The 12403-nt window shown below is 39.7% G+C and overlaps 1 protein-coding gene across 4 annotated transcripts in view; it reads right to left on the minus strand.

Annotated features, from left to right (window-relative positions):
- The window catches only part of LOC139751225 (Kv channel-interacting protein 4-like), a 196255-nt gene that overhangs the window by 136643 nt on the left and 47209 nt on the right, over positions 1-12403 (minus strand). Inside the window, exons 2-3 of one of the 4 annotated variants that reach the window (XM_071666431.1) lie at positions 5549-5585; positions 4393-5064 (exon numbers count right to left, since the gene is read on the minus strand). The exons of 1 other annotated variant lie outside the window; for it this stretch is intronic. The gene's annotated coding sequence lies outside the window, so the exon portion shown is untranslated. Of the gene's footprint in view, positions 1-4392; positions 5586-12403 lie in introns of all 4 variants that reach the window. 2 more of the 4 variants (XM_071666432.1, XM_071666430.1) reach the window with 2 other exon arrangements.

The following is a 12403-nucleotide window of genomic DNA, read 5'->3' on the forward strand; positions in this document are numbered from 1 at the left end:
ATGGAATGGAGAAGTGGAGAGATATAACATGGATGTTACGTCTACACTGATATGATACAACATTCCCTTATAGCGAGAGAGAGAGAGAGAGAGAGAGAGAGAGAGAGAGAGAGAGCTTATAGTGAAAGGCAGACTGACAGACAGACAGACAGACACACACACACACACATACGAACATTAACAAAGAAAAAAAAGAGAGAAAACCCACACATATAAACTTTAGCGTACGTGTTAACTTTGAATATAAACAGCCTTATGAATATAAAATAACCTTATGAATATTATATCCACAGATACAAAACATCACTCAGACCTGTTATCTCCCACATCAACTGTATAAAACATTTAACAGAAGCTGAGAAGCAACGGCGGCAACAGGAATATAAACATCACAGTTCAACACTGTTAGGCCCACCAACGGCAGGAGCAACAGAAACTTTACTTCCGTATGAATCATTGAACAGACAGAAGGAACAGCAAAACGCGCGCGCACACACATACACACACACACACACACACACACACACATACCTTTTGAATTTGGTCTACAGTTTCATATGAACCTTTTTATCTTCCTCCTAAATTACAGTTTCTCTATTCTTAGTCTTGTGTTCGTTCTGTATTGCTTTAGACTATTATGGACAATTGCCTAACAAAATCAATCTAGCTACGCTAAATTCTTTGGCAAATTCTATGATTAAATTATTAGATATCATTAAGTATATGATTTACGCAATATGAATAGATACTCGATTTAGATATACGATTTGAGAATCACGTCTGGTTGACGAGAGTTTTATAATCGTATTGTCTTCCTGCGCGGGAACATACGCATTCTATCCTGTAACGTCTTATATATTCCCGTCACCAGATACGATCAGCCATCACAAAGACCATTACTAACGTGGTCCGTGTCCACTGTGGCGTTGTCTCGCGAGCGGTCTCTGTGGACACTGCTCTTCATCTCCCGTGATTATACGTACATAATCTGATATATCTTGACGTATTGGATTTTACACTCGATATATAACGATGTTTTCTTCTGTAGTGATGTGTATTTAGATAAATATTAACATTATGATGTACGATACTTTATGAAGTTTGAAATAAAGTAGGAATACATTTATTCTGACTACTCTGGCTTGTCTGATGTATTTGCCTATTTCATTCATTGATAATTCTGCCCATCAAAATGTTCTGTAGTTAATCACTTTAATTATCAAAAGATCGAATATTTAAGATACGTCTTGTGATCTGTTTGAATTATGATTACTCAAATTCTATCAGGGAAATTCAATGATTCAAAATATGATTAACAATTATATGATATTCGAATATTTTAAACTGAGAAATTGAAGCATACCTTAATACTGATGGAGACTCTGATATTACTGATTATAATTCTTATAATCATTTGTCTTGATAATAGATTAATCTCCTCCACTCCTTGTGCAGATTACACAGACTTCTATTCCCGATATGTTAAGGTTAAGATGCATACAAGGAATAAACCTTTGTTTGTATGTAGTGGCCAGAACTAATATCAGTAGTTCCCAGCCTTACCTTTTATTAATCATGTTAACTTTGTGGTCTGTCTGGGCAACAATTGTTACTCAAAGTTTGATGAAAGTCAAATTTATGCGAAACTAAATTCGAGTTTTGCTTCATCTTTTTCTTCCACCTAGTATTTATCTACAGTCTGAAGGGCATTATCATGGAAGCTGTCGAATTTTTAATCGATGATAAAGTGTGACATTCGTTCATTTCTATCATTCAGAAATGCTTTATAGAACATCTCCTTTTCATTATATTCAGTAAATACTAGAATGTTTACTTTTCAATATATTCTGTAAAGACCATAGTGTCTCCTTTACAATACATTCTGTATAATCTCATTCATCAGATGGTCTGATGCGATAATGCAACGAGGTTTCATTCGCACGTCCAAGTACGCTACTCATAAGCGGGTTTAAGTTGTGTAATCTTAAGCGAATGCATCTAGTGTATCTTGCAGAGAAATGTAGTAGTCTGAAGTTAAATGTCATTAGCATCTAAGTCCAAATGAACTGTCAACTACGCGGTTAATTACCCTAATTGTGATTCAGAGGAGCTGTTAGCACATAACTTATCACCAAGCAAGGTGGATTGTAGAGTACGACCTAGATTGACCCAGGACCTCTCTCTCTCTCTCTCATATATAACCTTGCTTCCCATATCAGAAATTCAACAATTTGAATATTTCTCAGTTTACGACGACCCAAAACATGTATTCTAAACACCGACAGGTACACCCTGTGCTGGCGGTCTGATGGTGTGAGCGGTACATAACATTACAGCTGTAATGTAAGAGAACAGTGGGATACAGTAACGGCTCAAGTTTCCTTAATGTGATTGTAGGAACCTTGTTGAAAACGTGGCAAAGACGGGATGGGAACGACTCCCCCCCCCCCCCCACCACTCTCCTTTGAACCATCTCTCGCCGTTCTATGGAGTCTACTTCGGCTGTATGGCTATTGGCAGGTTTCTGAATGGGTTTCTTATTACTTTTCCTGTGTTGGTGGTGATGGGATGGTGAATCTTTGATGTGTTGTTGATTCTGAAGCACCGGGGAGGCTATAGCTGCGTACTAGTCGTGGTTCTTGTATCTATAGTGTCTTTAAGGAATATAATGATAGGTTTCGTTTTACTCTGTTTTAGTGTTATTATTGTGTTTCGGTTATCCTATCATTTATATGCTTTTGTTTCATCTATGTGATTGTCTGGCCCTGTCTGAATCTGTGCGTGTCTCAGTTTCTGCGTGTCTCTCTCTCTCTCTCTCTCTCTCTCTCTCTCTCTCTCTCTCTCTCTCTCTCTCTCTCTCTCTCTCTCTCTCTCTCTCTAACTTCCCCTCGGCTTCAGGTCCTTCCACAGGTCTCTGACCACTTCACACAACCAACTGTGATTCATGCAATATGTAACACCACCTGACCATAATGTTGCAGCACCACGTGGCAGACGTCCTCCAGCCATCCTTATCTCCACTCCCTCCCTCAATTCTTAATCACATGTTGTAAGAACGTCTTATTGTATAGTCACAAAGGGAAGACGAATTAGTGTACTAATGTAATGAGCAAAACCCATCAGTAAATTACAAGACTGTGTAATAACTCTACGGAGCCACCCACCCATTTTTCACTACATACGCTCAAAACTCTACGGTATGTGTTTACCGTAGTTCACTACCATATGTAATAATTGTCGTTGAAGAGATTATATACCATTAAAAATATATCATTGAAGTAAGATTCCAATCGCTTGCGCCAGCTGGGGCGGTGATTCGACCCCACCCACTCCCAGAGGGTCATAGGTCATCACCGTATATCTCTCAGTGTCAGAATTTATTCTCAAGTCACCGGATGGCATTTTGTCATCGAGATAATATATGACGAGATGCGGGGAAAAGAGATCGGCAAGGTTTGCTTATGTTGCTTCATGTATGGTTAATGAGAGAGAGAGAGAGAGAGAGAGAGAGAGAGAGAGAGAGAGAGAGAGAGAGAGAGAATAAATACTACAGTTGTACATGATTTCGTTCATATCTTTAACGAATGTAAATAATGTATGCAAGTTAACTCGACGGTTTTCATTACCCAAGACTATTAAACACAGGACGGGCCTAACTTTCGTGCATTCTTTTCCCACGACAGATACGAAAAACGAGTTCTATAAATGACGTTTCCCGGGAAGAGAATTATTCAACGCTCTATTTTTTTTTTCAATATATGCAAAAAGGTATTATGAAGGACAGGAACTGGGGAGGAGGGTTGGATGTTCTCCCCTCCTCTATTAACACACACTAAAAGCAGAACCCAGGGAAGCAAGAGACACTATTTCATTTTCCTGACGCTACCTCGCAAAAGTGGGAAAATACGTGAAAGCAAATAAAGTAAACATGTTAGGATCAACTTGATGTTACCTGATGTTGAAAACTACTGCAACTCCGAACATCACATCAAGAATCAACGTCAGCTAAGATTATGGCTAAAACTCGAGACATGTAGAACACCAAGCGTTCTAAAATTCTAAAAGAAATATAAATCTTGCTGGCTAAAGATCTACGAGAAACGATTATGCCATAAATAGCTTGGAAATAAATACACGAAGCACGGAAGATTCTTAACCTAAAACAAACACGTACATAAAACATAAATAATGAGGCAAGTAAAGACCCTTGATGAACATACAAGCAGGTAAATAAAACAGACATTAAAGATACTTATTACAAAAAAAGCGAATAAAACTGACTCGAAAAGAAGAAGAAACATTCACTAAATACCATCAACTACTAATGAACATGCGAGGGACAGACGCACACACAGTGGTACGGTCAGAGACGCAACAAGACACGAAGCTCACCTTCCTTGACCGTGCCGGAGATGCGTCTGAGGAGGCTGAAGAGTCGTTGGAGAAGCGTCCTGTGGTAGACATGATGGTGGTGGTGATGATGGTGATGGTGGTGATGACGCTCTCCTTCCTTCTCTCCCTTCTCCTTCCTCCTCCTCCTCCATCACCACTACTACCACCACCTCCTCCTCCTACTATCCCTTCTTCCTTCTCCCCACCGATAGACTTCTCCGCCACGCTGACACCACTGCCAACACTCCCGGTGCTGACACCAGCGACTGCCAACGCCGCGTCCAACGACTTGGCCTTGCGGTCTGTCTTCTCGTAACTGTGGCTCACAATGCTGCACATGATGATGGGTATCTACACACCACTTCGACTGACCGGCAGTGTCTCTCGCTCGCTCTCAGTCTCTGTTTACATTTGGAAACTAGTTCTTCTTCGCGAGGTTTTCACACCAAAGTCGTTGAAGATAAGGGCTTGATATTCAGTCCAATGTCGATGTCTTCTCTTGAGAACAAGGACGATATTTTTTCTTCCTTTTGACCGTCTTGTGCCCTTCTAAAACTCGCTCAACCACAAGGATAGGCAAGATCAAACTATAAGTTTCCTTCCACAGTTGATCAGACTTCAGCCACTCTATCCCTTGTTGGTCTCAGGATTGTAAGACCATATAACGTATTGCTATGAATTATGTTGCTATTAATAACTAATGCTTAAGACTTAATAATGTGAATTTGATAAAATACTTTGCATAAGTTCAAAGAACATCTGAAGGTAAAATTCACCTTTTGCCTAACGTAATAACAAGCCATTGTCTGCCATGCGCCAGATGTTTCCACATATACAAGTTCACTAGAAGTCGTAAGAATGTATGTATCTGTTGCACATTTGGCTATGTATCTATATTAGGAACCTTCTATATATAGAAAGGCAACGTTCAGTTTCCAATAGATATTCTATGAACACAACAAACACTACTGCTAGAATAAGGAACTTCGTCTATATCATCCGCTTTAGTTCATTGTCCATATGTTCATACAAGGCTCGTGATTACTATATGTATTTGATTATAAACTTTTGATTGTTGAATTACAAGACCATTTGCATAGAATCGGCTTATACACTTGTGATACAAACAACAAAAACATTAATTTGTCCAACTTACAGAAGGGAATGCGGGACTGACACACTTCACACTCAACCTGAAAATAAAAAGTACGTAAATATAAGGAAATGTAGTAAATCTAAGGAAAAGTAAGCAGATATAGTGAAAATAGAGATACATATTGATTAGAAATAACTACTGTAAGATTTATACAGTTGTCTGTATTCTACTTTACCGTAGTAAACATTTTGAAATAGACTTAAATAGATTGAAAACTACTTATTCAGGTCAATACACGATGTGGTCCTCATACCATCCATACACTTTACCAAACCATTGTTTGGATGTATGTAATGTATTCATACATTTGCTGCCTTCGGCTGTAACCAAGTCAATACATGATGATATTACAGTGGAAAAACAAATGAGCTGAAAATAGAGAGTTTTCTTTTTTCATATAACTAAAGGAACGAAGACCTGGTCATGAGTTCTCTTATTTTAACTTAAGGAACGATGATTGAGTCAGCGGTGGTGGGCGTTCGCCTAGGCAGATGAGGGAACTGGTCAGAAACTCTCAACCGAAGGAAGACATAATTCACGACAGATGGCTTGTGGGAATTTGTGGCCAGTAGAGTTACAAGTCTTTACCTAAGAAAACAGGAACTGTGTGTGTGTGTGTGTGTGTGTGTGTGTGTGTGTGTGTGTGTGTGTGTGTGTGTGTGTGTGTGTGTGTGTTTCTCACACGTTTCTTCACCTTTTTTGGGAACGTGGCTTGGCACTTTCATGCCAGGGTGGGAGGTTAGAGCAGGTGTGCCCTCATAGTCGAAAGTTAGGCTTGTTGTGGCCTGAAGAAAAAAAAAAAAGTCTTGAGCAAGCAAACTGTTCACGGGTTACCAGACAAGGAATGGATTGGACCTTGTTTTCCCAACGGAGTGTGGAACAGGTGCGGGACCTGTGGGATGATCTGAGAGAGAGAGAGAGAGAGAGAGAGAGAGAGAGAGAGAGAGAGAGAGACTTACTGGAGCCTATCAACAGATAGAGAGAGAAGCGGGAAGGAGGAGGAAGCAACAGAAACTTATAAATAGTTTTGGAGGAGAAACAGAAAAGAACCAGCCATGCAGACGAAACATCAAAGGAAGACAAATTATTCATCCCAGAGTTGCAAGGAAAGCCTTACGTGACCGTGTGAAAGGACTGTTTCTATAAGCGTTTGGCACCGAGCTACCAGATGGAAACACAAGAATATGTTTGTCTCTGTGTTTGGGAAATTGGTCGTCGAGATTAAACGTAGGTGAGAGAGAGAGTCAAAGGATGTTGAATTATTCTTAACCCTATTTCCTCTTTGCTTTCAATGTTTCCGAAGAGAGTGAAATCAGGAAACGTTTCGAATATAAAACGATTTTATTCAATCCACCAGAATGACTAAGTACCCCTGGAGACTACTGTGGTACGAAAATGTTGTGAAGACAACGAAGACGAAAGCGAATCAGAATCCTGGTAATTGGGTTAGATATGGTTTATGATTAGATATATTTGCGAAATTCTAGATCAGAAGTTGACGTGGGCATTGGAGTTCATTGGTACGAAAGGAAAAGGCGGGAAATACGAAAAGCTATGGAACCATACATTAAGAAAGAACCAAAGGGAAAACTTTTGAAATCTTTTTTCTAAGGATACAATCAAGGAAGCGATATAAATGTATAAAAAAAAGAAAAGTCCTTTTTAAGACCAGGTAGGACACACAAGTGGCAATAGCATAATTAAGATCAAGGAAGAATTTTCAGTCCACAGTATAATTTCGTTGCTTAAATTCCTGCCGAGCTGGAGAGACGCTTGACACCTCACATTATACAGCACCAATCTTCCTGATTTGCATAGTGTTAAGCCGAGCCGGGTGGCAGGATGGCACTGAACAATTCAGAAAAAAAAAAATGAAGAGTTAAGTAAAAATTTTCTCTGCGTGTCCTAGTGATATTCCAGTGTGGTCACACACACACACTAGCAATAGCCCCTTCAGTAAGGTCATGGGACAGCAAGTACGGACGACATTTGGGCCATAATTCGAAGTTATTCACGGTTCTTGACGGTTCCCGAGTGCTCACGGTTCCCGAGTGCTCACGGTTCCCGAGTGCTCACGGTTCCCGAGTGCTCACGGTTCTTATTTGTCTCAACACCCTCGTCAACGGCCTCGCCCTACGCTCACATCGAGGTCCTTCACCTCTCGCGTCACCCAGCAACTTGACAGGACGGACAGACAATCTTCGAGATTCCCTCGTGCGCGTCGTGACTGCCGCACACTTTATGACCCACGACGGGTGTCGACATCTGGCGTTCGCGTAGAGTTATTACATTATCGTGACGTCACTGGCGGATCAGCCGTTCGCATGATTTGGATGGATTTGTTGCGCGCGTTGCCGCATCTTGTGGCGTTGTGTACTTATGGATGATGGTATAGCTGCATCCTTAATTCTTTCAGTACGACGGTACGACCCTCGAGGATCATGTAACGAGCTTGAGTACGACGGTACAACCCTTGAGGATCATGTAACGAGCTTTGTGTACGACGGTACGACCCTTGAAGATCATGTAACGAGCTTTGTGTACGACGGTACGACCCTTGAGGATCATGTAACGAGCTTTGTGTACGACGGTACGACCCTTGAAGATCATGTAACGAGCTTTGTGTACGACGGTACGACCCTTGAGGATCATGTAACGAGCTCTGAGTACGACTGTTCGACCCTTATACTATAGGGTCGTCTTGTGTACAAAGATTGTACCTCCGTACACAAATGGAGAGACTTAGAGCTCAAGGGTCGAAGCTTCAAGCTGAAAAGCTGTAAACGCTGGAATCAGTTACAAGTTGGAAAAGACCCTTTAAAAACCTAAACTATTTTGGGTTTAAAGAATTTAATGACTTTTGCCTTAAATTGGAAAAATGAACTTCTTAAAAACCTAGAGTTCCAAGCTTAAAAAGAAAACCCACACGCTTGAAGGTTATAAACGCTTCATAGAACACAGTCAGAAGGACTGGAGACATCTTAAGACAATTGCTACAGCAAGAGGAGGAGGGAAGTGTGGCAGTATAGGACTCAAACAGGACCTTCATGGCCTAGGGCATTTCATACTCCAACAATGGCTGTAAAATCCTGAAAAAAAAAAATGGCTCCAAAAAGTCAATGGGTCTTCGAGGTTAAAAGATATTAACGTGACACAAGAGGTATTTGATCATCTGTTCCAAGAGCACCATTACCTTAACCTGCTTCTATACTTTGAGGAGAGAAAGATTTTTTTTTTTAGAATAAAACTCCTTTCTGGTCGTGAGAGGCTTTAGATGTATGGGGTGAGGACAATAAGGGACTTTCCCAGAACCAGTGGGGAAATGGTGGGAGGGAGTGAGTCAGATGTACCATGGTAGAGGCGTGTCACACAGCCTTATGAAGATGGGAGAAGGTTACTTGTGTGCAGTGCTTATATCTTGTTGTTGAACCCTGGCTGGGCATCACCGTAGACCTTTTTTATTTTGGTGTATGTTGACTTCGTAATCGAAAAGGCCGTTTTCTGTTCAATTTTCGGTTCGTATTAGATAACCTAATAATACCTAAGTGATGTGTACAACTGTTAAGTGAAGATTAATGTAAAACCTTCATCTAGTTCTCTTCCTGTACTGCGTTAACTAACAGGAAAACTTAAGTATATTGCATGAAATTTTCAAGCAAATGTTTTTGGCGAGGGACGAATGAAGGAGGGTTGGTCTCCACACCTTGAAGGTTTTATGATTTTGATAAGTGGTTGCTCACCCCTTTGTGTGAGAGAGAGAGAGAGAGATAGAGAGAGATAGATAGAGAGAGATTCTAAGAAAACTAAGACAAAGAAGCAGGTTAGTTAGATATCTTCTAACCAATCAACTAACCATCTGGACATAAGAAATCAAACAGCGAATCATAAATCCATCTGACTCTGCATCTAAAGAATATTTGAAATAAGTAAAACTGCTAACATAACCCAAACATATATGATACATGAACACTAAACACCAAACAAACACTGTTGGCCAAACTGGACAAACTAATTTAATCAAAAACAATAAATTCTCGAGTTTTCTTACACTTTAAGAGAGTCTGGATTAGCTTCCTAAGCTTTTCAGTTTAGATTAAAAGAACGTTCATGTGCAAGTGTAAACAAATCCATCTCCGGATTCCCGCAGATGGCACGTGACGTCACGTTAGCTTCGAGGAATGACACGTGACGTCATAGTGTCTTAGCTTTATTAATTTCCCCAGCGACACACACGCTACGTACGAGAGATTAATTTCACAGGGAAATGGCCAAGGTATCAAGGGACTTAAGAAAATTACTTAGGTACCAATAGGATAATGAGATGATGCTAATTACTGCTAATTGGTCAATGTTTACAAGATAGTATTACGATAATTGCTGTAGATGGATGGGATTTAATCTTGTGTTTAATGAAGAGATTTTTACATAAAATAGTTGTCATAAACTTCAATAATATCATGAGACATTTAGGATCAGATGCAAGAAACACCATATAAAATCCTCCAGTAAAACAGATTCAAACCCTTTTTTGTCGATACGCAAGTAGAAATGAATGAATATTCTGTTCTCTGAAGAACCAAGAGATATGTGCAGATATGATAGAACATCTGGTCAGTTCAACCATATATTACACAAGACATTGACCCGTATGAAATGAGTTATTCTATAATGTACTAATTATGTCTGATTCTCTCTCTCTCTCTCTCTCTCTCTCTCTCTCTCTCTCTCTCTCTCTCTCTCTCTCTCTCTCTCTCTCTCTCAGGAATGTGAACGACATTTGAAAAGGCAACGAAAAATATTTCAACCAATTATTCCATATTCCAGATGAAGAATAAAAGGAAGAAACTGTTTAGTTTATTCAGAGATATATTTCCAGTCTCTTGTGGTAAAGGCAATGTTTTCTGCCGGTTTTAAGAGACTGTCTGATTTTAAGTGTTTGGTGGGAAAATATTTCGTAATTTATTCATTAGCTAAGTGGCTACTGGAGAAGGTCTTATTTTTGTGCAAGCGGGGAGGCTGTCAGGCTGGTGGTGGAGGAGAGAGAGAGAGAGAGAGAGAGAGAGAGAGAGAGAGAGAGAGAGAGAGAGAGAATTTACTCAAGGTGTGAGTGTGTGTGTGTGTGTGTGTCCTGAGCTATCTTCCTTAGAGGTTATTATACTGGTAACGGCGATGAACTCCACACCCTTAACGTCCAGACACTCAGCCAACGACAAAGATGAAATGTCTGGAATACGTCATCAGAAGTGTCTGTTTTAAATGCCAGCAATAAAACGAGTTTAAATGCATGCGACACATCAAGTTTAAATGGCTACGACGCGCAGTGTTTTTAGATGAATATGATCTAACCGGGTTTAAAAAGACTTCAATATTCTGGAATTAGATGTCCATAATAAAACCAGTGAGATGGCTGCTTTATGTTGGAATTAGATGTACGAGTTTAAACAAATTCCATGATAAGCAAAGTCCAAATTGTATGTATGCGTGTTCAGAACCTACAATATAGAGAGATTCGTTAAATGTAATTTTTGTTTAATTACAAATCCTCTTAAGTAATAAAAGCCATCTCAAAGTTTTACTTTAGAATTACATTTTGAAGTTTTATAAAGATAATTAAAATGGCGTACCATTGCCATGAAATATAACTGCTTTACCCAAACGTGTTGTGCATTTTCCCGCTAGTACCGCAGCGTTATGTATTCTACAGCTGTATGAGCTTCCTACGTGTATTGCATCTTGGAGTCGTGTAAGAATATTGCATTTTTCTGATAAATTTAGTACGCTGTGTTAAGTGTCTCCCAGGAATTCGTTAAATCCTGGTGATACATAAGGAGGATAGGAAGCCCATTTTCCCTCCCTTGAAGATACTAAAGTTACCCATGAAAATTTTTATGCATTTACTTATGATTATCATGGTATTTAGAAAACGGCAGCAGAGTGTTCACATCACAGGTTGTCGCGAAGAAAATGTAAACAGTTATTCGAAAATATGTCTAGAAACCTAAATTGCAATAATATATATATATATATATATATATATATATATATATATATATAACCTTGCAAGATGCAAAGATACGAGACATTTGATGTCAAAACATCAGTGTCAAAATTCCACAAAACTGACTCATTCTTCTTCTATTCCTGTTCCCTCATCTGTTCTATCCATCAATTTTTCTTCTCCCTCTATGTATTTCTCTCTCCATCATGGAAGAATTCTCTACGTCTTTTCCTTCCATTTATCATTTATGTTTCATTTTCTTGATTCTGTTTTTTAACTCATGATCTTCCTCTTTATATCTTCTTAGTTCCATCATTTTTTTTTTTTTTATCATTTTCCTCTTTACCTCATATTTCTGTCTCGAAGGCCATTTCCTTCCCCACTTTATATTCATCTCCTCCATTACAACCCTCTGCTTCCACCAGAAAACCCAGCATACATTTCTTATTTTCTTTTTAAGACGTCAAGGCACTTCCCATTTTCTCATGTGATGGTGCAGGTACACACTCACACACACGTTTCTTTCTCCCCTCTCCCTCAAGTCATATACCTCACTGGACACCACCATTCCCTGAACTGACACTCGTCTCTCCCCAGACGTGTCTATATGTGATCGACTCCATCATATGTTCTCACACTCTCGCCCTATACCGTCAGATGGCTCTCTTCCCCCCACCCGAGGTATGTGATGCAGGCGAGAGATGTCTTGTATTTTCTCTCACTTGTCTTATGGGGTTATTCTTTTTTTTTTGAGATCTGATTTCCTCTCTCTCTCTCTCTCTCTCTCTCTCTCTCTCTCTCTCTCTCTCTCTCTCTCTCTCTCTCTCTCTCTCTCTCTCTCTCTCTCTCTCTCTCTC

This window comes from Panulirus ornatus, chromosome 11, assembly GCF_036320965.1.
Source record: "Panulirus ornatus isolate Po-2019 chromosome 11, ASM3632096v1, whole genome shotgun sequence".
NCBI lineage: Eukaryota > Metazoa > Arthropoda > Malacostraca > Decapoda > Palinuridae > Panulirus > Panulirus ornatus.